The following is a 25,740-nucleotide window of genomic DNA, read 5'->3' on the forward strand; positions in this document are numbered from 1 at the left end:
TACACACATGTAATACACATTTGCACACATGTGAATATGCACCATGCACATACCACACACATGAAAAAAAGTCTAGTTTGTGACATTGGTTGATTACTTTCTAGAAAATGCAGATGGGGTTCCTAAATTAATTGCTTACTTTTGCTAACATGTATATTAACTTTCACTTGGCTAAAATTTTGAAAAGTTCCTTTTCTTTGTTTAGGTTGATAAACTATCAAGGAGAATATAAGTTCTTTTAAAATGAGGCAACTAACTGCAGCTTGGTTTTCAGAACTCATTTCACTAGAAAAAAGTTTACCTTAAGGGGTAGCCACCAATAACACTCCTGATTGGCGATTCTGTATTTATGATTCATGAGTTTGTTTGTTTGTTTTAAAAAAAACTTTAAGTGAGACAGGGTTTCTCTGTGTAGTCCTGGCTTTCCTGGAACTGACTTCCTAGACCAGGCTGGCCTTGAACTCAGGGATCTGCCTGCCTCTGCCTCCCAAATTCTGGGATTAAAGGCGTGTGCCATCAGGTCTGACTTGAAGTTTTTGATTTTTTTAAATAACTAGAGTTAATCTTTTGGAGCACTTTCAGGCCTATAGAAATTTTGAGCAGCAAGTATAGCATTTTCCTATCATTCTTTCTGCACCTCTTTCCCTGTGACTAATGTCTTAGTGTGGTACATTTATTTTTGATGAACCAGTATGGTCATTACTGTTAACTCCAGTTCACACAGTTAGGGGTTTGAAAAATGCATGGCATGCCTCTCCCGTTGCAGTCAACAGACTAGTTCAAGTGCCCTGGACAGTTCTTGGTGCTCCGTCCCTTCCTCGTCCCTCACTCCTGCCCCTGAACCCCTGCTGACAGCTGCTCTTTCTCTTGTCTCTATAGCTTCCCCTTTTCTAGAATGTTACATATTGTATATTTGAATATTATAGTATGTAGTCCTTTCAGACCAGCTTATTTCACCTAGTGAAAAGCATTTAAGTCCCCTCCATGTCTCTTTGTGGCTTGGCAGCTAACTACATTTTAAAAATAGAATCTCTAAGTGACATTCTTTTGTCTCTATGTTCCACAGTTCGTTTATCTGCTCACCTATGGGTTGACATCTTGGTGGCTTCCAGGTTTGGGCAGTCATGGACGAAGTGGCTATCAACATTCTTGTATAGGGTCGTGTGTGGACATGAGTTTTGGACTGATGTTCTAGATTTACGGCGGAAGTGGAATTTGGAAAGGAGCATCAGTTTTTGTCTCTTCAGCTGTGATAACGGCCTGGCTGGTTGGACAAGTCTAGCAGTGAGCCTACAGTGTAGTATCAGAAGGTAGCATGGGAAAGGAAGTATTTTTTGGAGCAAACTGCCTGTTTTCAGGTGAGAAGCACAATTTCCAATGCTGTAAAAGGGCTTTTTGATCTAGTCAAGGCCATGGGCAGATACTGACTTACTTGCTAGCCACCCTTAAGCCTAATTAAGTTATTAACTAATCAGATATTTGTGTATAAGCTGAGAATTAGAGTTGAGACACATGCTGATTACCTGATATAAATCAGCATAAACGCTTACCTGCTTCCTAATCTTACATGAGTCATTTACTTCATAGTGAGAGCTCTACGCGTATTTCACATGCATATCTGGAGTATGACCACATCTTTGGGATGCTAATGTGGCTCTTGCTTGCTGTGGAGCAGGCAAAAGGGCATTCATTCTTCATGATTTTCCGTGGCCATTAGTAATTCTGCCAAGGGGTGTGACATCCTGGGACTTTGCCAACCTTTCTTCAGAGAGGTTGACTCATGTTGAGAGATCCTTGGAGTTCCTGTGGTCTGTTAAATCTTCTGGTTTGTTGCCTGTGGTTTGAGCCAGGACGCGTACATTCCCAACGGAAAACTCAGCGTGGAGTGGCATAACTCGTAAAACTACTTCAGCTTTTTCTTTTTGTATGTGAGAGAATCGCAAGCCCCTCTTGCTGCCTGGGAATCCTGAAAGCACAGATTAGCCCATCTCTTTAGAACTCTTAGAGTTCTCAGGGGAAAGTGCTTTGCAACCGCTAGACATAGTTACTGGTATATTACACCGGAAGAAGGCAAACAAAGTGTGCCGACTTGAAAACCAAATGCTTACCCTTTTCTTCCAGGGCCTCCATTTGGTTCCTTCAGAGGGCTAATTCATTTTGAATGGGAAAGTGTTTGAGCTGCAATGGAGGAATTTTAAAATTATTATCCAATGTTCCGTCACAAGTCTGACCTTATTATTTTGGCATCTGAAGCTCAATCTGTCATATACAGTGGCCTAGAATCTTGCTGAACCTAAGATGAAGCAAATAAGTTCTCATTCTAGTTTGTGGAGGGCTCTGAGCTTAAGCTGCTCCTGACAGTTCCTGGGAGCATTCTGTTGTTGAGTGCTGTCCATGTGGCTGAGGGACAGTGAGTGGCAGCGAGGCACAACTTTCTCCTTCCTTGTACTTGCTCAAAGTCATAAACAGGAAGTGTTCTTATACTTATAACACAACTAGAAATAGTTGGGAAAGTGTATCTTGTAGACAAAGACTGGCTAAAAATGATAGAATTTCATTGCTCTTGGAGCATTAAGCTTCCTGTTGACATCAACCATGTCATGCTATACAGAAAGAGGTATTTCAAATTGTTTTCTAAGAAATTTATTGATAAAAATTGATGCCATAAACATTTGGTTATTAGAGATTGCTGCCTCTTGCTTACTTAACTTCATCTTGTGGAATGAAGAGACTATGGTAGTTTTACATGTTGACAAAGCTTTTTCAGCAATCTGGATCATTAACGATGATTAAGACTTTGGTTGCAACTTTGTTTATTTTTGTTTTCTTGCTCCAAGTCCTCTCCTCCTCCCTGTTTTTCAGATACTTTCAGTGAAATTTGTTAATTCAATCTTTTCTTTACATTTTTGTTTTCCTTACATACCCTTCAGTAGGGGTGCTAGGAACTTAAGCTACACTAAAGGGCTTAAAGTGAGTATGACATGTGATAGTTAATTTGAATATCTCTACTTCTCTTAGAGCAGTGATGGCAGAGATGTTCTGGATCCGAGGCATTGATCAGACGATCTAGACCTGTGCTGTCTAATAGAGTAGCCCTTCTATGGTTCTTACTGCCCAGTCTATGAGAGGTGGCTCTTGGTCTGAAGAACTGAACTTTTCATCTCCGTTCGTTTAGGGAAGCACGTGCAGCCACTGGCGGCTTCATCCAACAGCAGAGCTCTGGGGAGTCATTTCCTTTCTCAAGAATGTGTTGTCTCTCTAGTTACTTCATGCTAAGACTGTTGCTGAATGTTTCATTTTTACCACAAATAAGAATACCCCTAGCTCCTGCTACCCTGTAAGAAAACCAGGGCCCACATAACGTAAGAAACTTGGCCAGGCCATAGAGCCAGTGTATGTCTTTGCTTTTGTTTTGTGACAGAGTCTAGTTTTTTTCTTCCAATGACAGGATCACTGTTAGCCACCATTAATTTATGCTTTTCTAATATTTTATGATTAGATTACAGTTTCCTGCTACTTTCATCACCCTAAAATGAAAATGCCAGATCCGATGTCCTTCCCCCCACCCCTTCCACTGGCAACTGTTTCCTTCATTTTTGGCTCTAAAGATTTCCTGGAGTTCACATAAATGACGTCAGATTCTGCCTTGGCTTCTCCAAGCTGGTGTCGCACAATAGTCTATCCTGGTGTCTTAGAAGCATTGTGTATTTACTAGTAGTAGATCTTGAGGCCGGAGGTCTGAGATGGGACATCAGCCTAGTGAAGGTCCAGTGAGGGTGCTATTCTAAGCTGCAGAACTCCTGACTTCCTACAGTGACCTGATACAAGGGATGCTTTGCTCTCTATCCATCTAATAAATGCACCACTCATGAGGGTTCTACTCTCATGATTTACTTTCCAAAGGCCCCATTTCCTACTATCGTCCCACCAGAGATTAGACTGAAATGTAACGTATTTTGAAATCTGTGCCATAAACCTTCAGACCATAGCATTCACTAAATGAGTTTTAATATGAGGTTGTATTCATGTACCATAATTTCAAGGTACATGTTTGCCATTGCATATATCAGTCCTTCATTCCTTTAGATAGCTTACTAATACTCCTTGTGTGGATATCCATGTTTTGTTCATTTATTACTTGATGGATATTTAAGTTGTCACCCTTTTCATGCTCTTAAAAATTGATGCTATAGCTTTCTCCTGCAGCAGATGGGAATGAATATAGACACACACAGCCTGACATTACGCAGAAAGTGAGAGACCTTGGAAACACTCAGCCCTAAACGGGATGTCTCCATCAAATCCCTCTCCTCAGAGCTCAGGGAACCCTACAGAAAGGGAGGCAGAAAGAGTGTAAGAAGCAGAGGGGATGGAGGACACCAGGAGAACAAGGCCCTCAGAATCCATCCACATGATCAAAGCTGATATGAACTCACAGAGACTGAGGCAGCATGTACAGGGCCTGCATGGGTCTGTACCAGGGCCTCTGCAGACATATTAAGGCTTCCAGTTTAGTGTTTTTATTGAATTCCTGAGCATATGAATGAATGGGTCTCTGATTCTTGTGCCTTCTCTTTGGCTCTTTTTCTTCTGTTTATCTTGTCCAATTCAGATGTGATAGTTTTTCTTTTATCTTACTTTGTTATTTTATTATTATCCCTTATAAGCCTGTGTTTTCTTTTTGATTATTATTAAGAGATTTTCTATTCATTTTACATACCAACCACAAATTCCCCTTTCCTCCCTCCTCTTGCCCCCAGCCTTCCCACCCAACCCACCCCCCATTCCCACCTCCTCCAAGGCAAGGTCTCTCATGGGGAGTCCACAGAGCCTGGTACATTCAGTTGAGGCAGGTCCAAGCCCCTCTTCCCTGCACCAAGGCTGCGCAAAGTGTCCACCATAGGCACTAGGCTCCAAAAAGCTGGCTCATGCACGAGGGATGGGTCCCGATCCCACTGACTGGGGGCCCCCTAAACAGTTCAAGCTAAACAACTGTCCTGCCTATTCAGAGGGCCTAGTCCAGTACCTTGGTGGCTTCTCAGCTATTGGTCCACAGTTCATGGGTTTCCACTAGTTTAAGCCTGTGTTTTCTAATGAGAGACAGAAAGGGAGTGGATCCAAATAGGAGGGCAGGTGGGGAGGAACTGAGCAGTAGAGGGTGGGGAAACAGTAATCAGGATATATTATGTGAGAAAATAAAATATTTTCAATAAAGGAAAAAGAATTGCCGTTGTAAACATACCCACATAGGTATTTATGGAGATTACAGTTTTATTTTGCTTAGTATATGTATTGTATGTGACTCTTTAGTATTTCTGAGTCAGGGGTATGTTCTCTCTCATGCATGTTCCCACTCTAACAGTCTTGTCTTAAGTAGCTTTGCCTATCCTAGAACTTGCAATGTTGGGCATGCTGGCCTCAAACTCTTGGTGATCCTTGGAGTGCTGGTTATAGAAGTATGCCACCATACCTAGCCAGAGGTACTTTGATTCTGGTAAATGTGACTGTACCTTGTTTCCTTATGGTGACTCCTGTTCAGTGACAGATCAGGGGTGGAGCAAACTGTAGATTTAAGAGAAGAAAAAAATCAATGACTAATTGAAGAGTACCAGTATCTCTCCATTAGTTCTGGTTAAATTTTGTGCTTTTAACAATCAACGCTTCTGGATTTGTACAGCCACTGTTAAACATTGGTAATTTAAGGAACTACATGACTACTTTCCTTGTGTATTTCTTCATCTTTATATTTGCTGTATGTGCTGTTTGGATAAGTGACATCCTCATTGTGACACGGACAGCAGGAGTCTGTAGGGAGAATATCAGTTGAAATAACCAACTGCATTTTTGCATAAGTATTCGTGAAATCTGGAGGGAAATTGATGAGCTCAAAGCAGGATGAAAATCCCTGTTAGTTCCTACCATTTCCCTGTGCCTTGTTCTGCCCTGCCCTGGGGATTAGGCCAAGTGCCTCCTGCTGGTCTCTCTGCCACTCTAAGGCCGGCTAGTTCTGTCTGGTCAACAAATGGCCATTTGTTGCTGAAATAACAGAAATATGAAACTGCTTTTAAAAATAGCTTAATAATTCCTTGTGTATTTCCATAAATGATTTTACTAAAACAAGGATATGATAAACTTAGCCCTATAAGAACATTACCCCAAATTGTAATACAGCTAGCTAAAAAGGGGGAAAAAACCCTATACACTTGGATATTTTGATTTACCCTATCTTATCAGGGTTCATTAGTTATATAAACAGTGAAATGAAGCAGAAATGAAGAAAAGTGGCCTGTAATGGAGCAGAGGGCTGTGGGAAAGTTCCAGTAGTTCAGAAGGGGCCTGGCTATCTGAGGCCTTAAGAGGGGTACAATCTGGAGATGATGATGTGGGGTGTGTGTGTGTGTGTGTGTGTGTGTATGTTTGTGTATAAATCTTTCGTATTTATTTTTAATGGTGAAAACAAAAAATTATAAATTAATAAATATGGAGTCTAAAAAGGAAATTTTTATGAAATGGATAAGGACTGAACTTAGAATTTCATAGTGAGAAATCTTTTGAGTCAAGACTAGAATTGATAAGATGCACATACAATTTCAAGAGGGACATTACTGGATTGACATACATGACCACATGCTGATTGTCCCACAGTGGACATTTATAGACTACAGAGATGGGGAAATAAGTGGCCATTCACTCCAAGAAGCTGGAAGCTTTGTCCAGGAAGATTAAGAGGGACTAGTGGTGTAGCGCCAGTCTGAGGCTGAAGGATCCTGGAGAGATGCTGGTACAAATCCACACAGGAAGGCAGAGCACTCTGGGATGTATGGTCTGTGAGTGGCGACAGCTAGAAAAAGGCACCTGCTCGAAAGACGTGGACCACGTGCATGTGTACAGGCATCCCTGTTGTTTCACTTTTCATCTGTCCAGGTTCCAGCCCACTGGCTCATGCCACACATGTTCTAGGTGAGTATCTGCCTCTCTTTGCTCATCCAGGTGCCATGTGTCTCTGGAAACAGCCTCACAGACATGTCAATAGTGCACTTTACCCTTATCTCTCAGCCCAGTCAGGTTGGCAACCAAGATTAACTACCACAGAAACTAATGGCATAAAAAATACAGGTTCTTGGTTTGTTTAGGCAGAGATAATATTTGTAAATTATTCTGCAATGAAGGATTGATGCATAATCATTGCATACAATATGGGGAAAGTTAAGAAAGAATAATATCATGTTGGCTGGGAGCAGAGATTTTAGCATCAGACCTTGGTGTCATCTACCTGCCCTCTCAAGCCTCAGTTTCTCCTTTTGCAAAAACAGGATCAACAATTGTGACTACCTCTTAGTATGACCATGAAGAATTGATGTTAATATACAAAAGAAATATTAGTATCTGGTACCTGATAATGCCTAGCAAATGGTAACTTATATCTCTAGTACTGTGGTACAGGCAATGGAAAGTTAAAAAAAGATTTCGTATGTCCAAATTCTTACACGTTAATAGGTAAACAGCATGTACTAGTAGATGTACAACATCAGCAAAGTGCAGTACAAGGTGCATATTTTCTAAAAAAAACCAAAATCATCCTTGCTAAATTTTGGTTAAGGAAGATTACCTGGGCCTTGGCTGTTCTTTTAGAAGAATGCTGAGTAGGGCCATGTAGAGCACAGGTCCAGGGGACACCTTTCACAGATGGCTAATGTAGATTGTGTTCTCTGGAACTGTGAAGCACACAGCCACACATGGAAGTCTGAGTCCTGAGTTAAACTCTGTCATGCTCTTAGAACCTGCTATTTCTACTTCTTTAGAATGTATGCTGGTCTTATTGATGAAATTGGACCTTTTACTGGACAAGATCCTGAACTCCCAGTTTTCAAATAATCTGTGTTTAACTGAGTGCCTATATCCAGTGGTGTTCCTTGAACTCCCACTGTTCACACCCAGGCTATTGTGACATACCTTATCAGCATGAGTCACCTAGTGACTAGTTGGAAGGATTTCTCACCCTCCTGAAAATCTTTCACATTTAAGCCTGGCTTTTGTTAACGACAGTCACAGTTGCTGGCAGTGATAAGTGATCCTCCCGCTGTCTCCTGAAGGTCTGGGAGCTTATGAATGTGTTGATGCTGGAGTTTAGGAGGCTGCTCCAGTGCAGTTTCCAGCAAGGCTGGCTGTTCGGCCAGCTGCTCCAGGCAGTTTCCAGCAACCCCAACCAGTTCTGAGGTCCAGAGACAGAATTCCATCCCCTGTGTGCCTGAAAGACTAAATATGCTGCTTGCTGGGCTCCCTGGCAGGAATCTGAGAGCAACTCAAGAAGTCAAAACAATATTGGATTTCAACACAAGGCAAAGAAAATTGACACTATCCCCACAAGGCCACTTCCTTTGGGAGACAAAGTTTATAAAGTATATTATTTGCTTTAACTGAAAGCTCTAGGTACTCAGAAGAATTCCTTTCAGCTTGTGTGTCTTAACTTTGAGGTGAAAAAGAACTAATGTCATGTCGGGGTGATTGTAACTTTATGTGCTGCTTATGTAAGTTATGATTTTGTAAATTAGATGCTAATTGTTTATGCCCACAGTTATTTCTCCATGTTTGTTGGTTAGAAATAGAGGTGTGAAGCAAGTCTGATGATTTTCATCACAGGCATTTGGGATTGATACAGCTTATCTTGAGTTTCCTCTTTTACTGTGATGAAGCCAAAGCTTGTGAAACCAGCTAACTGGGAAATCAGAGTCTAGGCGGGAAGACATGATCCAGGGCCTTGGCAGTGGAGAATAGAATTCTCAAAAGTGAAGAAAAGTGAAAAACAAATGTAAGTCCTGCTTTGCTCTCTTGTTTCTGTCCTGAGCCAGGTGTCCTTGGAGAAGGTAGACTGGCTCGGGGAATTTAGAATAGTCCTCTCTTTGGTTGGGTTGGGTTCCACTTCTTCGCACGTGTGATGGAATGCTTCTAAAGTGCTTGTGACTTACCAGAGGAAGGACCTTTGGCGGTTAAGCTATGTGCTGCTCTCTCCATTCCTATTCACTCCTCCAAAAGGTCAGGGATGTGGAAAGCTAACACTGGGACTCTCACCAACACTTGGCACACAGTGGTGCCAAACAACCGTGAGCTGGTAGGATTACCTGTTGAAAATTGCCTTTTTTATAAAATCCATGTACAAGGGAAGAATTACCCGTAGAAAGGTGTAAGTAGTCGTCAACTTGTAGCCTTGCTTATATCTAGACTATTAAAAGGGGCTGGGCATCATAGCACATACCCGTACCCCAGCCACTCTGAAAGTCTGAGGATAGAAAGCTCGGGCACAGGAGTGAGACCCTTGTCTCTGACAAACAAAGTGAAAGAATATGAAAATGGCAGCAGCTTATTTTGGCAGAGATAATCATGGGTCTGAATCCGAGTTCTGCTTTCCAGGTATGGCTGACATGCTAAGTGTTCAGTTTGCACATGTGTAGAGATAAGACTGTAGATCTCAGTGTGAAGATGGGGGAAGGGAATGGGAGCCTGTTCATTTGTCACACAGGTTGCTTTAATCCCTTTCTACTGAGTGTAATGTGACACACACTCTGAAGTGTTTAGAAGCTGGATGGAAACACACACACACACACACACACACACACACACACACACACACACACATGTTCTGTTTCCCACCTAAAGCTCTTTTTAACCCTCATTACCCATCTCTATGAACAGCAACACCATTTCTTGTATGTTTTCTTGAATTGCTTGACATCATTACTTGGCATTCCTTTCAGTTCTGTAGGTGAGTACTTCCTGAGAAGAAAGCAGTGCTTTGGTTACTCTGTGCACCTCTTCCTCACCGATGCTGGAGTCTTCCAGGAGAAGCTTCTGACACTGCTGCAGGGCTCTCCTGCCAGTGTGTTCGGAACCCTGCTTTAGTATTAATCCCTTTTTATTAAGGGTGTCTGTTTTTGATCTCTGAGGAGCAGTGGTATTTCCCTTGTTTCCATATTTTCGGATTCAGTTCCTGGGCATTGAAGTATTATTAACCAAATCTGTGCTTAAAGCCTTTGGTCATATTCTTCTGTTTAGTGCTTCTTTCAAAATCCATTGTACCCTCCAGTCACTTTTAACTTCTATAAAACAAAACCAAATTTCCAGTCAGTCTTATGGTTCAAGAGCTCCTTGGTAATGCTTGCATTTTACAGTACTTTCTCTCTGCAGAGGAGAAATTGTTTTGTAGAAAGTATGTTTACTGTTATAGAGTCTGAAGCCAGTGAAAATTATTTATAATATCAACAAGAACCTTTTAGTAGCTAATATTTGCTAAGGCTAATGTTTACATTCTACTTTTCACATTTTATTTAAAAAATTATTTTTTGTAAAATAATGAGTTTCATTATAATATTTTAATATAAATAAGTCATCATTGTACTTTGCTCATACTTGCTACCTTCTGCTTAAAAACTTTCTAAATTGACTTTTTCCCCTATTAACAGTATTTTAAAAACATTCACTCTAAGTTTGCTGTGCTCAGTGTGCAAGGTGCTGTCATGAGGTCTGGGGATAGGATGATGAATGGCATGGTCTTGGTTTTTGCCCTCCAAGAGTTCACAATGTAGTGGAAAGTGGGTTAAAAAATAATGTTCAAGAAAGTATCAAGGTCAAAAGAAATTTCTAAATTTTGCTAGCTCCAAAACAAATGAATATTAACAAACACTATTTGAGAGATGAAGGATTGTTGAACTGGGTCACGATGAATGCATTTTCCCCATGATTGTTTTCATTTACAAGAATTATAATACTTTATTTTTCTAAATTTTTAAATGTGTCATTGAAATCAAAGGGACTTAGTCATTTTCTCATAGCCATTTGATATCTACCATGCATGCAAAGCCCTAAAACACAGGTTTTAAACTTCCGTGTGCAGCAAATCAAGAGAAAGGAAAAAAAGCATTTCTTCTGTAAAATTTAAGATTTAAGGTAGAGACGAGGCTCTCCTCCTGTGTTCCCATGTGTTTTCATCAGCAAATGTCCAGCTCCACATGCAGAAACATGACCTGATGTAAGCTGGTACCATGTACCCAGAGTTTACCCAATAGCGGTGATGCTAGGTCATTGCAGGAAGAATATCCTTCTTAAAGGCAAAACACACAACTTGTTGCCCCTTCAAGCCCCCTACAGCCCATCCACAGTCTGATGCTGCCGTGAAAATTGTGCTCACACCCAGTGCAAAATGGTTTCCTTTTATATTTTTTAAAATTAAAGCAGGAAATGTCCATTAGCAACTCAGTATCTTTGTCTTTCTAAAAATAATTCGGAAGCAAAAGCTAATCATTTGTTATCTTTAGAAGTTAGTGGCTTTTTATTACTTTATATTGGTTTTTAATTATTTTGTTAAGGCAGCAAACAATCTCATGGATTTCTAATGACATTTTTGGATGTGTATTGTTATGCTTTGTTCTTGTTCCTCTTCCTCTTCACTCTCTTTCCTGTTCCCTTTTCTTCTTGCTGGTATTCCGCCTTCCTTCCGAGGCCACCTTTGGCTTTATGTCACTTGTATCTTTGACCATTCTTTTTCTCCACTCCTTTAAAAACCTTCCTTCCTCCTTTCTGCTTTTATGTTACACACACACAGACACACACACACACACACACACACACACACACACACACACACACGGGCCCTATATTCTGCACCTGAGAGAAGCCTGATATCTGACTTTTCTGAGCCTGGCTTTTGTTCTTTGACATAGTTCTTTATGGCTAAATAAAGTTCTATCATGTATGTATATCATATTTTCTTTTCCATTCATCTGTTCATGGATATTTAGGCTGGCTCTGGATATTAGTTTTTGTGAATAGTGTAGCAATAACATTGGTGTGCACGAATCTCTGTACTATACTGGTTTAGAGTCCTTTGGGCATATATCCATGTGTGGTGTAGCTAGCTGGGTCACATGGTCATTATGTTTTTAGGGTTTTGAGAAACCTCTACACTGACCTCCATAGTGGCTATATCAGTTTACTGATTCCCACTGATGGTCTAAACGTTCCGCTTTCCCCATCCTCCGAGCACTGTTGCCCTTTGTCCTCTTGGGGGTAGCCATTTTGACTGTGGTGAGATGGAATCTCAAAGCAGTTTTCATTTGGAAGGGGCAAGGAGGATTGACTATTATGATAGATGTAGGTAAAGCAAGAGCTAGGAGAATTTAATACATTTGATAATTATTATGATGACCACACATGATTTATGGCTTTTCTTTTTTTCTTTCTTTTTTCCTTTTAAGACAATCTCACTATGTATCCTTAGCTTGCCGGAACTCTGTATGTAGATCAGGTGGTTTTGAACTCACATAGATTTGCCTGCATCTGTCTCTTGCAGTGCTGGAATTAAAGGCTTGAGTCACCATGCACAGCCAGTTTATGGCCTTTAGCTTCTAATGTATATGACCTACATGATAATCCACAGCAAGCCTGTAGCAATGTGGAGGCTCTTCTCTGCTTATAGAGTCAGTAGCAATCGGAAGAGCAAATCAGATAGAAGCAGTTCTGCTGCCAAGGGTGGAAGGTTTTTTTGTAAATCTCAGATCTTGGTCAGCTCAGCCCTACCTTGGAACCTTGAAAGTTTTACTGGAAAAAGTAACTTGACATTCTGTTTTTCTTTCAAAGCGCAGGACTCAGCTGTGGCAAGTAATGTCAACTGCATATCTGGAAGTCCTCTTTGCTTGTTCCTTTTAATTGATTGGTGCTGGCTCATCAATTTTTATGTACATAAAATTTAGGTGAGCCTAATTCTCATTTAATAAAAATAAAATTAGCTGGGCAGTGGTGGTGCACGCCTTTAATCCCAGCACTTGGGAAGCAGAGGCAAGTGGATCTCTATGAGTTTGAGGCTAGCCTAGTCTACAGAGCAAGTTCCAGTATAGCCAGGACTACGCAGAGAAACCCTGTCTCAAAAAACCAGATAAAATAAAATAAAAATAAAATCGACATCAGAATCAAAATTAAATAATGTGGTGTGCTCTCTCTCTCTCTGCCTCTGCCCTCCCTCCCCCGTGTATGTGTGTGTGTGTGTGTGTGTGTGTGTGTGTGCGTGCGCGCGCGCGTGCGTGCGTGCGTGCGTGCGTGTGTGTGCGTGTGCGTGTGCGTGTGTGCGTGTGTGTGTGTGTGTGTGTGTGTGTGTGTGTGTGTGTGTGTGGCACTAGGCGCATCTGGAAGGTCCATCTAAGGTAGAACATGCATGCGTTGAGGATAAGGAAGCTCTTTTTATGTCCAGCTTTTGTATCCTATTGTATTAAAACCTTAACATTGTCAGATATTCAAACTGTCAAGGAAGCCAAGAAAACCTGATTCCTATAGGTCTTTAAATGTGTTTACACACTTTTTCCTTAAGAGCTCAATGAAAGGCAGCAAACAAGTTGAGAAGCAGACCAGAGGACAGAGCAGGGGTGACTGTTAACCCCAGTCACAGTCTGAGCAATCCCAAGTGAGACACAAAGCACCGGCCGCACTTAGACGGTGACATGGAGTGAGGTGTGTTGGGGTCAGATGACGGGAGCGGGTGGGGGAAGTGAGGGTTAGGCATGATCACAATTCCGCTGAATACATGAAGTAAAAATGCTAGAAAGTGCAGCTCAAATAGTGACAGGAGAAAAGCTTCTGAATGATGATGGGAAAGTCTTTCAGGTCTCAGGCTGTCCTAGAAGTTTTACCCTCCTTCTGGAAATGTTGCTGTAAGAAAGAAAAGGTAGGATTTCCGAAGTTATTTTAGGGTTTGTGCACATATGTAATAGTTCCCATACTCACAGCTTTCAGCTGCAGCATTGTGGAGCAGTCTTCCTTTGGGTCCGTGCCATCATCTGCCATCCCTCATCCCGTCATCTGGGTGCTCCTCCTTTTCTTTTCCTCTGTCAGTTCTTAGGTGCTCCCTGAGTCCTTCCACCTCAGATCCCTGGCCCCGCTATTTCCTTTGCCCTGAAAGGAACATTGCAGAGTTCATTTCTAGACTTGGTTCAAATGTGTTTTCCCCATGGAAAAGCATTGTCTCTAAGAATTCCTGTCATAAACTCGGCTTTGGGAGGACTGAAGAGACAGACAAGAAAGAGCTGGGCATGCCCTCTTGCGGGAGACTGAGACAGGAGGATCACTATGAGTTCAAGCCTAGCCTGGGCTATGTATTGAGACCCCTGAGAGTAAAGGAGCATGAGAGAGTGCATGGTGCTGTCGTGGGTAGTTGTGTTCAGATCAGCTGTGGAGGTGGTGCATATTCTCTGCTCTGGTTCTCTGAGAAATTACTTCATGAGCTTAATAGATAGGCTGGAGAAGGACATGGACGCTCATGCTTCCCCAGCGAGGCAGGCTGCATCTCATTTCCGGTGCTCACCATACTTGTGAGTGTATGAACGGCCCGAGAGTCCGTGTAACAAATCGCTGCTAACTTTGATGCATTCTTTCCTGAACTTCTTTGATCACTGCTGTTGAAGAACATCTGTTTCTGTCTTGAGTATTGTTTGGTGTTGCACAAAATACAGTTTAGGAAACGTGATTTTAATTAATTAGAGGAAATGTCTTAGAAAGGAATGTTCTAGAAGTAATGAGAATAGCAAGCAAGCTTTGTCCATCTCTGAGTGGACTCCAGGACTTGGCTTCAATGTTTCAATATTTACTTTTTTTTTTTTTTAGAGGATTTTCTTTGAAGCTGGGTCTAGCCTAATTGCCCTGTATGTAGTGCAAGCACATGAAATGCAATTTTTATGCCAGTTCTTAATAATTTTTATTTGAAAAATTTAAAATACATGTAAAAGTTAAGGCAATTCTATTATCTAAATTCAGCTGTTACCAAAATTGCATATTATTTACTACTTTTTTGCCAAACTAATTTTAGATTATAGTGAGAAATAATTTTGCTCTTGAGTGTCTTGAGTGTGCATACTTTTCTTGGGAGGACTTAGGGTATGGGAAATGGAGCAGGACCTTGTGAATAGTATACATGGATTTGCTGTGCCTCTGAACTGCTTGGTGTAGTAGTATTGTGTTCCCCGAAATATTGTGCACGCTAATAAACTTATCTGGGGTCAGAGAACAGGACAGCCACAATATTAAACGTAGAGGATAGGCAGTGGTAGTACATGCCTTTAATCCTAGCATTCCAGAGGCAGAAATCCATGTGTTCAAGGATACAGCCAAGCATGGTGACTCACACCTTTAATCCCAGAAAGTGAGCCTGTAATCCCAGGGAGTGATGATAGAAAGCAGAAAGGTATATAAGGCGTGAGAACCAAAAACTAGAAGCATTTGGCTGGTTAAGCATTTGGCTGGTTAAGCTTTTAGGCTTTGAGCAGCACAGTTCAGCTGAGATTCGTTCTGGATGAGGACTAGAAGCTTCCAGTCTGAGGAAACATATTCAGCTGAGGAATTGGTGAGGTGAGGTAGCTGTGGTTTGTTCTGCTTCTCTGATCTTCCAGCTTCACCTTAATAACTGGCCTCAGGTTTGATTTTATTAATAAGACCATTTAAGATTCCTGCTACAGCTTGATCCCAGACTCAGAAGCATCTTCATAAAGGCACGTCACTTTATCTCATCTCAGTGGTATTGCTGTGCCTACCAAGTTATAATTCCCAGGTAATTGTAATACCGTGTCAATATCCAAACTTGAAAAATTAGAAATGTAATCTTATACCATAAAATTCATTCTTCCATGTGCTAGTCAGTGACTGGCTTTCATATAGTCATAAAAATATGTAATCATCACCACTATCTAATTCCAGAAATTCTTACCATTCCTAAAAGATACCTATTCTCATCGCCTTTTTGTTTTTTCTTCTCCTCTGACTGGTGTAACTTTTGTGTCTTGATTTTGGTTGTTATGGACACCTGAATGGCCCGATGCGGCTGTATTCCTTCACACATACCATGTTTTGTTCTTTCATTCATCAGTTGGGGGGACATTTGGGCTGTTTCTACTTGCTGGCTACTGTGAATATATTGTTGTGAACATTCATCAATGACTTTGTGTTAACAAATGTTTTTATTTTTGGCATATATTAGAAAAATTGATCTTCTGGGACATTCTGAAACTGTATGTATAACTGCCAGTGGTACACTTTAAATCCCATCTGCAGTGACAGGGAATTCTATTTTTTCACATCCTTTCTGATGTCTGTTATCTGATAGATGTTATCCATCACACTGGAGGGGAAGTGTATATGGTCTAGACTGTCATTGTTGTAATGATCAGTGATTCAACACCTTTTTGTTTTGATATTTGCTGTTGTATATCTTCTGTGAACTGTCTTTTCAAGCACTGGCTTCTCTCTCTGTCTCTCTGTCTCTGTCTCTGTCTCTCTCCCTTCCTTTCTCTTTCTGTCTTTCTGAGACAGGGTTTCTCTGTGTAGCTCTGGCTGTCTGAGAACTCACACTATAGATGGGCTAGCCTCGAACTCACAGAGACCTGCCATCCATCCTCTGCCTCCTGAGTGCTTGGGTTAAAGGTGTGCACCACCACACCTTGCTTAAGCACTGACTTATAACTAGGTTGTTTTATATTATTGACTTGTACTGTGTCATGGGTCACTGAGTCTGGATGCTAGTCTTGCATCAGAGACACAAGCTACAACAATTCCTCCCAGTCTTTGGCTTGTCTTTTCATTTTTTTAAAAATGTGCTCTGAAGCAATAACACTTAGACTTTGATTGGGTCCAGATTTCCATTGTTTTATTTAGATCTTTTGCTTTTTTTTCTTAGATATAATTCATATCTAAGAAACCATTACCAAATTTGGGATCTTGTACATCTACACTTTTGTTTTATCCTGAGAACTTACTAGTTCTAGCCTTTACATTTAGGACAGTGATCCATTTTGAGTTAATCTTTGTATATGATGCAAGGGAAAGCCACACTATTAAGAATAAAATTTGACTTCAGCTATAGGATGACCTAGACAGGTAGTTATTTTCTCCTTACCTCTGTCTTGCCTTTGACCCCTGTCCCAAATCCTCCATTCTTAACTAGTAATGACATCATCAACTGGTATTTGTGTAATTCGAAGTAGTAGAAATAGAATGTGAGGGAGGACAAAGTCTCCTTATAAATGTGATTATATTGAACTAAACGACTAAGTCACAGTGGACATCTGCCTTTGTGACTTTCTCCCCTACTCTCTGTTTCTCTGACAGTTAGACCTGGTCTGTCCCTGTGGAATTCTTTCCTGACCATTTGGTTTATAAATTGTCTTTGCCCAAAGAGTAGGTAGCTCAGAGATGGACACGGACAGAAAAAGGATAATGAGAAGTAACCATAATTGGTGTACAAGAAAACTGGCATAGACTGGAAATACAGATGCCTTACCACTCTAAATGGACATCTGTCTATTTATAAAGCCAACATGGAGAGAAGTGGGCTAAGAGGCAGAGATGCACCTTTGGCTATCAGTCAGACATCTAGATCTGGCTGTGCCTGGAGCATAGACCACCACTGGACATTCTGGATCTGTGAGTCTGCACACTCCTGTTCAGGTCTGTTCCTGGAAGGGTTGTGACTGTGAACACAAGGGTAGGAGCTTAGGATACATATACTGTTTTCTGTCTTCATGGATTTGACCTTCATTTGACCTTACTGTGTGAACTACACATGATTTTGTCAAACTCATCATTTCATAGAGACGAAAACTGGAGCCCAGTAGGCCATAGAATATGCCCCAAGTTGTGATTTCCTTATTCTTGGTATATTATGTGATTCATGTAGCCAACGTGAATTTATGGCTTCATGAATGATGAAAGTTCTTAGTGTTAAAACAATGTTTTATTAATATGAAAAATGTCTACAGTTGCAATTATAAAAAGTTTTACATTGCTTTTTCCATGTTTTGTAGTATATATACATAACAGAAATGACATTTGAAACATTAGATTCATGTTTAAAACACAAATTATTATTTTACTTACAGATGTATAAACTCACCTACATTATGGAAAGTCTGTGTCCAAAGTTTTAAAATCGTAGTTGTTTTTAGCAAAAAATATAACGAAACATTTGGAACAAAGTCATTTATGACTAATGGAATCATGGGTCAGTCAGGGTAGAGTTGGGAGGGGAGTATGTAGTGTGGAAGGTCTTGCTGGGTGAGGTAGCAGGAGATACTTGGTGGACTTGTCAGACCTTGAGTAACAAGTTTCAGCCTTTGTCTGTCTTATCAATGTAGAGAGGAGATAGCCAGAGCTTGAGAAGGACCTTTGGCCACTAGAGAAGGTCTCTTAGGAAAGGCCAGTCCACTAGAGATTGTGAAGAGAGACTTTCTGCAGATGTAGACATATACTAGGTGAGAAGTGGAGTGAGCCATAGGTGAACTCAGCAGCTTAATTTACACCCATGATTATGGGAAAGTAAAACCAATTTTAGACTTTTAGATTTAGACATTTAGGGAAGATTCTCTTCTCAGAAGGATAAAAATTCATAAAATGCATAATTATGGTTTGTGCAAGTATCTTTTCTGCAAACCATTTCATCTAGGCAACTTTAAAAATGGTGAGTAGAAGCCGGGCGTTGGTGGCGCACGCCTTTAATCCCAGCACTCGGGAGGCAGAGCCAGGCGGATCTCTGTGAGTTCGAGGCCAGCCTGGACTACCAAGTGAGTTCCAGGAAAGGCGCAAAGCTACACAGAGAAACCCTGTCTCGAAAAACCAAAAAAAAAAAAAAAAAAAAAAAAAAAAAACAAAAAACAAAAAACAAAATGGTGAGTAGAAACCACAGCTGCATGCTTGCTTCTCTTCAGAAAGCACAGCCTCTTCTACCCGGCATGCTGAACACTCTCAGTCCTTCCCTGGCTCTGCTGGGCCAGGTGGGCCACCAAAAGGCGCTCTCTTCTCTCCTAGTCCTTCCTGAAGGTGGAGCAGAGCCCTCAACATTTGAGATGTGGTGATGTATAACCCAGAAGGTTTAAATACTGCCTGCCTGCACCAGCAGTGCATTTTGGGAGCTTTTGTTGATTCTGATCCTTTCCTGTAATGTGACCATAGCTGAGAAGGAGGAGGAGGAGGCTCTCTGGAGGCTAACCCATAATGTATCAGCTTAGTTCAGAGACAGTTTAGGGTTGGAGATGGTTTTCAGAGAGTGCTCAGAGTCGTGTGGGTCTAGCTTTTCCTGTACATTGACTTTTTTCAGATAGATAGGGATCGTTTTCCTTAGGGCACCATCCCGCTTTCCATACACATTTCTCAGTGTGTATATCCTTGTGCAAAACTATTGTCTTATTCATTGCATCCTTGTAACTAACATGTTTGCAGACCTAGTATGCCCCTTGAATTCACTGTTTCCAAACCTGACTGATTTCATCTATTTAAATGTTTTGCTTTAGAGGTCTGAAGATAATGCTTTGCCTTCCTAAATAAATGCTGGCATAGGCCATGTAAAACTTTCTTTTTGTTGTTGTTAAAATAAAGATTTGGCAGTTCTTAGCAAAGTCCCAGCAGTTAATTTGGGGTATTATGAAGCTGCAAAGAAGAAATGTACTCTGTCAGATAACCAACCAACTGTATCTCTGTTAAGCAGTTTATATGTATTACTTTAAACAGCACTTTCATGAATTTTGATCACAAATAAAATCAATTTAATGTACCTGTGTAATGTGTTCTCCTTTCTACAAAGCAAGACGATATAAAGGCGGTCACCTATTTCCTATATTGATTAAATGTCAGCCTTCTTTCTGGAAATATCTTATATAAATAAGATCTTACAGTGATATGATCCAAAGATTGCAAAAACCTACAAAACTAAGATGGTCGATGCTTTCTGTGGTAACCTTGACCTCGAGTCTGCTTATTGATTCCCTTAAACCCCACTTACTTTAATGAATGATTTTAGATTGCTTCTCATGAAAGCTCCATTTAACAAGACCTGAAGCTACGCAGGGGAGGAAGAAGAAAACTAGAAGAGTATTGAAGAAGGTGAGCAAGAGCTTTGGACTAGGCAGGGGCCTGTGAGGCAGAGTCAGCAGATCCTAGCTCATCAGGAAGGTACTGCAGACCTAACCAACACAGTAGTTTTGCCCACTTATCAAGGAAATGTTGACTGAGCACCTGCCATATACCTGGAACTCTGTGGGGCACAAGGTGTGCAGTGATCAGCAGCACAGACACAATCCCCAGCCTTCGTCAACTTTGCATTTTAGTGAAGAGAGGTTGGGAAATGGTGCTGTGTGCTTAGTATATTAGTAGTCATCATTAAGAAGGAAGGGAAGACTGAGAAGAGACAGGTGGTGTTAGTGGTCCAGGACAGCATCCCTGAGAAGTGGATTTCAGCTAAATGTCCAAAGGCTGAGAAGGATGTAGGACTGTCAGAAGAGCATGCCCTGCAGAAGGGTCATCCAGAGCAAAGACCCTGATGTGCTGCTGGAGTGAGTGAGGAGATAGTGACCAGATGATGTGATCTCTGCTTGCAGCTGAGGACCAGTCAGAGATACGTCAAGGTCTTTGAATCAAAAAGTACCAACACACAAATAAGACTAGTAAACCAGCCCTACCATCCTTTAAAAAATTCTCCCTCTAGTTGTGTATCAAGTTTGTTTTTCTTTTTAAATGTGCTTCAAGGTTCCAATATTTTAAAACATGAAGTAACAGTGATGTGTTGAGGTACGTGTTTATCATTTCTTTTAATTTCTTAGAAGACATTGCAGGATGTGATTCTAAACATGATGCATTGCTATTTAATTAGGAAGCAGGTGGGAGAAGTTCTCCCTAGATCCACTGGTGTGACAAATCCTTAGACGCCCACTGTCACAGGATGAGATGGTGAACTTTGTCTTTTAATCATGTTCCAGCAGTTGAAGCTGCTTCTGCTGACCCCTGAAGCATCCTTCCCTGTGTCTGTCCACCCTGCACCCCAATTTTTTTTTTTTTTTTTTTTTTTTTGGTTTTTCGAGACCGGGTTTCTTTCTATGTAGTTTTGCATCTTTCCTGGATCTCGCTCTGTAGACCAGGCTGGCCTCAAACTCACAAAGATCCACCTGCCTCTGCCTCCCGAGTGCTGGGATTAAAGGTGTGCACCACCACCACCCGGCCCTGCACCCCAATGTTATCAGTTCCTAAAAAACTTATCATGAAGCTTGGGCTGCTTGTAATGGTTAATGTCAGATTCACTCTAAATCTTACTGTTCTTTTTCTGGGCAAGTATGCTTTGAAATCATGGTCCAGAAGTCCTGTGATCATTTTCAAAGTCTTATTGTGTTGTAAGCTGTTTCTTATTTGCTTATTTAAAGATAATGGAATGCTATTTTTAAGATCATGATTTCAGTTCTGTTGTGAATGTACAACCTACTAGCCACTTAGTGGAGGTTTCTTTTTTATATTTACTAAAGGGGAAACCACTGAGCGGCTCTGCCTTTTGTAGGTGATGGGAGAGAATACATAATGTGCTTCGCTGAGAGCTGCACTTTCTTAATAGCCCACCATCTGCGCTAGTGCATAGATGCATAGATAATCAAGCCTGTTTCCTCGGAAATTGCTGCTAGTGCTTAAGACTGGGTGTTTTCCCATTTGTTTAACATTTACAGATCTTATGCCTTTGTGTTATGGAAGCTGGGGATGGGACCAAGTATTGGGAAGGTCAGGTCTCTGTGGGTTATGCACCAGTGCCCTACTTCAGGTAGTGTTATTGTTTTAGGTTGCCAGGGAGATGGGTTAGGAGGATGCCCACTGGTGCCAGCTGTGTGGCTGGCAGGCAGCTGGTCCCTGGGTGTCTCTGGGGCAGAGTCAACAGTTGGGTCAGAGTGGCTGTGACTCAGCGAGTGCAAACATTTGTTTAGTTTAAATGATTAGCGGAGCTTCTGCCTGGTCATTAGCTGATGATAAGGCTGACGTGGAGGCAAGCCACAGTTCTGTCCCTGCTGGAGAGCAGTGGTGGTGGATGCATTTGACCAGCTTCCAGGGAGCCCACTCATGTTTATGGAGTATCAGATGAAGCTGCAGTCTTATGACGAAAGAAAGATCACAATGGGTACTAAGAGGGACCAGGGGATGGGGAGGGGTGCAAGTTGTTTGCCTGACTCATGCTTTGGGAAGGTGAGGTATTGGCTGTTGAGCCCTCTTATCAGTCACGCAGGTAGGCACAGGAACAAAAGAACCTGTCCCAAAGCTTGAGAAGAAAGGAAGAGGGAAGCATTATCATTTGTATCACTATTGGTTTGAGTTTCTGTCTCCCCTACTAGACTGTAGATGTCTATGCTTGTTCATAATCACAGTATTATCGAATGAGCTGAAAGACATACTGCATCTTTCTCTTTAATGTCCCTCTTCAGGTTGATGGGAAATTGTTACTTTGATATGTTTTATGAGGCCATCTTCCTACTTTCCATCCATTCAGAGGTACAGGATGGGTATGGGACTTAATGGAGGATTGTGGAACAGTAGAAGCTCTCACTGGTTCCTCACACACTACTCCATCTAACTCATTCATCGCTCTGTGTGCTAGGTACTGTCTTTTATGTCCCAGTGCTCAGGATGCAAACACAGCTTAGTGCCTTGAGAAAGGCAGACAGACTCTGTATTCAAGATAAAAGGGGCAAGAGAATAACAGTCGCTTAGACACAAAGGTCTTGAAAGGAATTACATTAGGAGGAGTTGTAAACAGAGTTGGGAGCAGTTCTTTAGGGATGTGCCTCAGTGATAAGTGATCAGCTCAAAATCTGTTAACTGATTGCAACTTGAATTAAAGTAAGTTGAGCTGTATAGTCAAACAGAATGTTTCAAAGTTTATTACTTCAAATAATTTTTTTCTTATAATTTACCTAAAGCATTTCTATTTATGTTTTCTAATACTAATGGCTTGTGGGGGTAGGCAATATACTATCTCTTTACTGGCCTATAGTGGAGGTTATCCTCACTGAATAAATGTGCATTTTGTTAAATTGTTTAGCAGATATTTCTTCTGAGGACCTCTTGAAACATCAGTCTCCAGAACAGTTTACTTTACACTAGTGTTATAGGTAAGACACGTGTGATAGCATACACCTATAATCCTAACACTGTCTTAGTTAGGATTTCTGTTGCTGTGACGAACTCCATTACCAAAAAGCGAGTCGGGGAGGAAAGGGTTTATTTGGCTTACACTTCAGCATTGCTGTCCATCACTGAAGAAAGTCAAGACAGGAACTCTATCAGGGCAGGATCCTGGGGGCAGGAGCTGATGCAGAGGCCATGGAGGGTGCTGCTTGCTGGCTTGTTTCCATGACTTGCTCAGCCTGCTTTCTTTCTTTCTTTCTTTCTTTCTTTCTTTCTTTCTTTCTTTCTTTCTTTCTTTCTTTCTTTCTTCTTTCTTTCTTTCTTTCTCTCTCTCTCTCTCTCTCTTTCTTTCTTCCTCTCTCTCTCTCTCTCTCTCTCTCTTTCTTTCTTTCTTTCTTCCTCTCTCTCTCTCTCTCGTTTTTGAATTATTTTTTCTTTTATTGAAAATAGATTTTTTTTCCGTATAATATATCCTGATTATGGTTTCCCCTCCTCCAGCTCTTTTTTTTTAAGTACTACTGATTTTTGATGCTTTTATTAATAAAATTGATTTCACTATCATCCTGCCTTCTTATAGAACCCAGGACCAGCAGCCTAGGGATAGCACCACCTACCGTGTGCTAGCCACTCCTCCACTGATCACTAATTGAGAAAATGCCTTACGGCTGGATGTCAGGGAGGCATTTTATCAACTGAAGCTCTTTCCTCTCTGATGACTCTAGCTTGTATCAAGTTGACACACAAAACTAGCCAGTACAGCAGACAGACATGAAGATAACAAGTTCAAGGCCAACCTGGGCTACATAATTCGTTCTAGACCAGCCTAGGCTGCATACAGTGTTCTTGTCTCAAAAACAAAGCCAAACAAAACTAGAAACAATATTGCAAAGAATGGGAACAATAGTCAACTGCTATAATTTTCTATTTTCTGCACACCGTGAGTGTCTAAGAAATACTCTTCAGTGAGCTAGTAGGTTTTAGGAATCAATTCATTTATTGGCAGCTGTGGTTTATTATTTTCTGTGCAAACCACTGAATCTCATTTTTTAAAAAAATAGTTTTTGGAATGAGTTTTTTTAAAGTATAGATTCATAATCACTGTAGGCTACTACAGAGACCATTTCAGAATATTGAGGAAGGATATCTCTTACTGAGAGGAAGATTCAGCTCTCGGAATTTTGTTTCTATATGTTAAAGATAATTTTGTTGTAAATGATAAGGGATTTATAAACTGATATTTTGTTCATTTATAGTTGTGTATCTTTGTGAATATATGTATGTATATATGTATATGGACACATGTATACTACACACATATATGAAACCTTTGAGGTAATTTAGTACTGAGTCAGAAAGTTTGTCCAGTAAAGTAAGTGTATTGTGTGGCATCAGAGTGTTTTAATATTGTGAAATATTTCCTCAGCTAATAGCATTATATTATATATTATATCTTCCTTGGATTTTGTGACAATCTCTTTCAGATGAATTTATTAAACAATTTCCAATAAAAATACTCAGTTTATTTGAATGTTATGTTAGATTACCAAATACTCAATATAATTAAATTTTGGTATCTGCAACACAATTGTGCATAGAAGAGCTCCATATCTACACTGATTGAAGAAATAAAATACATCGTGAATAATAAATTTAGAACCACAGTATAGAAGAGGCTGTGTGAAGGCCTGGGGTCAGATGGAGGGAGTTTTTGTCTTGCACTCAGTGACATGGCACCACATTGGAAGTCTGTTGTATAGATTAATCTGGCCCCTTCTGATGTTGCCTTGCATGTCTCCTTGTCACGTATTAGATGTGCACAGTGATCCACATCAGCTGCTGGAGTGTTTGCAGACTTCAGTTCCTGTGGGTCTTAAGTGGAGAAGAGCTGATATTATCACTGTTTTATCTGCATATTTTTTTTTTTGTACTCTAAACACCATTGTGATCCCAAATTAGAAAACAAAAGAACTCATTTCTCATCATTTGAAACTTTGTGGGGCAAACCAAAACCTGGTTTCTTATGTAGTTGTGTTTTAGAACATGGTTTTGTATACAGTTCAGTGTTTTCCAAACGCTGATGGACAGTTAGTCTCTTTCATGGATTCCATGAAGAGACAAACTGCATTATTGTCATACACAGATTAGAAGATGTAGGGTTTTGTTTGTTTGTTTGTTTGATTTACAAGAGAAGACAAGCCAGCTCTTAAATTTTCCTTTATTTTCTATCACTCCTTTTTGGTTTTCTTTTTCTTCAGTGCTGGGGATCAAACCCAAGGTACTACTGAGTTTTTAAGTGAAACAATATAACTAATACTTGACCATTTAGGACACACATTTCAAACTACTGTGCATTACCTCCTTTAAGACATTTCTGCCCTGTGGTATGGTGGGTATGTAAGAAAACAGGGAGACTCTTAAGTTGAAGCTGTTTGTAAATCTGATCAAATGTCACTTTAATCCCTGTGCACGTCTTCTCATCTGAGACAGTTCATAAAGTTCTTAGTAGCTATTGAGACCAATGTTTTCAGTACATCCTAGGCGTGACTCCATTTGGGTGTCTTCCAGTCTTGCTCCCTTTCTCCCCCAGCCCTGGAGACAGACTCTCATATTATAGTCCAGACTATCCTGGAACCCTGGGTGACCTTCCTACTTCAGCAGGTGTGAGCCACCATGTGGGGCTTTCCAAAGACTAAACTGAGCTTCTCTTCCCACACTCTTGGGACTGACAGACCTTCCTCTCCACTCTGTCTGAGAGCTCAGAATGTGAAGTGAGTATCGGGGATGCCT

The 25,740-nt window shown here is 40.8% G+C and overlaps 1 protein-coding gene and 1 long non-coding RNA gene across 8 annotated transcripts in view; one reads left to right on the forward strand and one right to left on the reverse strand.

The window, feature by feature from the left end:
• The window catches only part of LOC131906634 (uncharacterized), a 68,190-nt gene extending 60,299 nt beyond the window's left edge, over nucleotides 1-7,891 (reverse strand). For all 5 annotated transcript variants that reach the window (XR_009378162.1, XR_009378166.1, XR_009378163.1 and 2 more), the window contains exons 1-2: nucleotides 7,610-7,891; nucleotides 5,511-5,562 (exon numbers count right to left, since the gene is read on the reverse strand). This is a non-coding gene — a long non-coding RNA (uncharacterized LOC131906634). The remainder of the gene's footprint in view (nucleotides 1-5,510; nucleotides 5,563-7,609) is intronic.
• Nucleotides 1-25,740, forward strand: part of Cdk14 (cyclin dependent kinase 14) — a 573,205-nt gene that overhangs the window by 54,178 nt on the left and 493,287 nt on the right. Inside the window, exon 1 of one of the 3 annotated variants that reach the window (XM_059257308.1) lies at nucleotides 21,983-22,054. The exons of the other annotated variants lie outside the window; for them this stretch is intronic. The gene's annotated coding sequence lies outside the window, so the exon portion shown is untranslated. Of the gene's footprint in view, nucleotides 1-21,982; nucleotides 22,055-25,740 lie in introns of those variants that run through there. 3 annotated transcript variants of the gene reach the window in all.

This window comes from Peromyscus eremicus, chromosome 3 (assembly GCF_949786415.1).
Source record: "Peromyscus eremicus chromosome 3, PerEre_H2_v1, whole genome shotgun sequence".
In the NCBI taxonomy this organism is placed as follows: Eukaryota; Metazoa; Chordata; class Mammalia; order Rodentia; family Cricetidae; genus Peromyscus; species Peromyscus eremicus.